The 2,689-nt window shown below is 48.3% G+C and overlaps 1 non-coding gene across 1 annotated transcript; it reads left to right on the forward strand.

Moving 5' to 3' along the window:
- The first annotated feature begins 970 nt into the window (after positions 1-970).
- On the forward strand, positions 971-1,264 carry LOC138581626 (small nucleolar RNA U85). The gene has a single exon (XR_011304689.1). It is a non-coding gene; the product is annotated as a small nucleolar RNA U85 (small nucleolar RNA).
- The last annotated feature ends 1,425 nt before the right edge of the window (positions 1,265-2,689 follow it).

A 2,689-nucleotide genomic window follows, 5' to 3' on the forward strand; every position in this document is an offset into this window, starting at 1 on the left:
CTGGTCTTCTGTTGTGCGCTGTGGGTCCAGCTAGTACTAGCACACGGGTTTTACCCCAGGAACTAGCTCACAATACGTTTCCCTTTAGGAATTTAGTGATAATACCTCTTACAATTTGTAATCGCCTAGTTTTCAATGGATTTCCTCTTCAAGGCTCCTCCTCTTGGCGGATGAACACGGGAAAGTTAGTGACTGGTAACTTTTGCGTAAAATTGGATGTTACTCTGCTTTCATCTTTGCACCGGCTGCAGTTTATTATTTTGCGGAGGAGAAAAAGCTTGTCATTACTGCATTACCAGTGTTTTGAGTTTAGGGTGTTCTGGATGATTGCTTCCGAGTTTGTTCACATATGGCTTCTCTATCCTGCAGCCCGTTTTCTGATAATGCAGCATCTGTCAAGTGAGAACAAGATTTCTGCAACACTTCCCGGGGACTGATGGTGAAATGCTAAACTGCATGCCTGGTGAGTGACTAATTTGGGCAGACCCGAGTGATTTTTAAACTGACCCACACCTTCAGGGACTATACAATTGCCCGATGTTCGCCCCCATTCAACTGTTGCTATTTTTGCATGCATCTTTCCACCTTACAAGGGCTCAAGATGGCAGCCCTACTTCTTAACCTCTGGGAAATATGCTGGTGACATTGAAGATCTTGATCTCCATCTGTCTCACTCTGCTGGCAGATTGCTGATCTGTAAACTGGTTTTGTGGAGGCATCTGTTCCTAGCTGCAAATACCTTTTTTTAATTGTCCTTTCTGCATAATGAACTTGTAGTTTCTATCCACTGTGACTCCTTATTTAGGTTCTTAACAATAATACTATACCATTACTATTCACGGTGCACAAGAAAAATAAACTTCTGGATCGCTAGAATAATTAATATTAAAGCGGCATTGGAGGAAATGTTTTTAAAAATCTCTGCAGTAGCTCGCTGTCCCCACATCCCCCCCCAACTTCACATTCAGAAGCCAAATGATGATCCTTGGGCGAAGGTGACCCTGCTGGCTGGGCCTGGCCCTGTTGCCCCTTACCTCCACCCTGGTTCGTAATCTTGGTGGGTGATGCTGAGCTGTGCTCACTCTCTGTAAGGCCGGACCAACAATAAACTGCAGACTCTTTCCTAAGGTGCCTGAAAGGAACAAGTAGTCTAGGAGGAGCTGCAGACAAGCGGTTTCCCACGTCCAAAAGGTCAAGGGGTTACATGGCTGTGGCCACATGCAGCTGCATGGTAAGATCAGCAATCTTTGGTAATCTGATGGCAATGAACATTGGAGTATGTTATGTTGAGAGTAACATTGAACTGGGTGCACTCCCTCCACCGCAGTTGAATGTAATTTCTTTACCAGCACATGTCTGATTTCTTGGCTGTTTTTTCTTATGTCTCCTTACCTATTCAGTTGCTGCTTTTCTCTCTGTATTGGTGACTTGGAAAGACGGAGAACATCCAATCTTATCCTGTTGCCAGTCTGAAGCTCATTTTGCTTCTGCAGCGACTGCTGAATCTGTTTGAAGGCTGCTGTTGGGCCACCTACCTAGGCATAAAGACCATCTTGTGGTTGATGAGGTAAGAGCACAGAGGCAGTGTTCTTAGATTTTCCTGATTAGTTTAAATAAACCTGTTGCGTCAACATGACTGGTCTCTCCCACTCCCAGGCCATAATGTTGGTGGTCTGTGCCAAGTTGTACCTGCTCTCTGGAAACAGGACTAACTGTAAATTGCAGTGTCCTATTGTTTTTGCCTTGCTAGTTTTGGATGAGTGAGATCCAGAAGGTGGTTGTCCAATGACTAGTTCTAATTGGGTCGAGTAGAATTTAACCTGGCCACAGCGCAACTAGTGTTTGTTTTTTTTTAATTTTCTTTTTATTTGTAGAGCGCACCTGACCCATCGGTATCTGGGTGCTAGGAGATTGGTTACAAAAACGGAGCATTACATGGTATATACGTCATATATTACATATGCAAATGGGATACAATACCAAAGGTTGCATAGTGCAGATCAGAGTGATGCTTATTGGCTGGAAACAAGGTGTACATGGCATTTGGGGCGTGGCTAACCGCCATGTAGATCGGACGTGTCTCCTGAGAGCTCCGCGCTGATGTGCCATGATAAGCTGTCTTTAAATGACTTTACAGTGCTCCGGAACCCTACAAGTTGCACCATCTGCTGCAGAACCTCCTCGGCAACTTTTACATCGTCTCCCAAGCGAAGCAGAGACGGCTAACACCTTTATCCGGCGAGCGAAGAGGGTCCCCGAGTGGATTCAAAATTGCGGCTCCCGCACCCTGATCCCTTGAAAGGCCGGAGCGCACTACCATTGCTGGGTCCTGAGTCGCCGACTTGCGCTGGACCCGGAGGAGGGGACTGAACAGCTACACTCATCGATCGAGAGGACCGATCCGGACGCCCTGACCGGACCGCGCCTTGCTCACGGCGCGCGACCGGCTTAGGTGTGCCCTGGACAGTCGAGGGGGGTCTCTGGCGTGAGCGGTGGCTGACCGGTACCGCAGAGGTAAGCGGGGGTGGCGGAGGACCACCCCGGACACTTACATCGGAGGCGGGGTGAAGGGGGGCTATTCTACCCCCTGAGCCTGATTTTGCCGCTGGTGGCAACGCAAGAACATGGGCTGTCCTCCTCAAGGCGTTGTGACCCCTGCTGTCTCCCCACTGCCCCCCGCCTGCTGATC

The sequence above is a fragment of the Ambystoma mexicanum genome, chromosome 3p, assembly GCF_040938575.1.
Source record: "Ambystoma mexicanum isolate Mex_15411 chromosome 3p, UKY_AmexF1_1, whole genome shotgun sequence".
Classification (NCBI taxonomy): Eukaryota; Metazoa; Chordata; class Amphibia; order Caudata; family Ambystomatidae; genus Ambystoma; species Ambystoma mexicanum.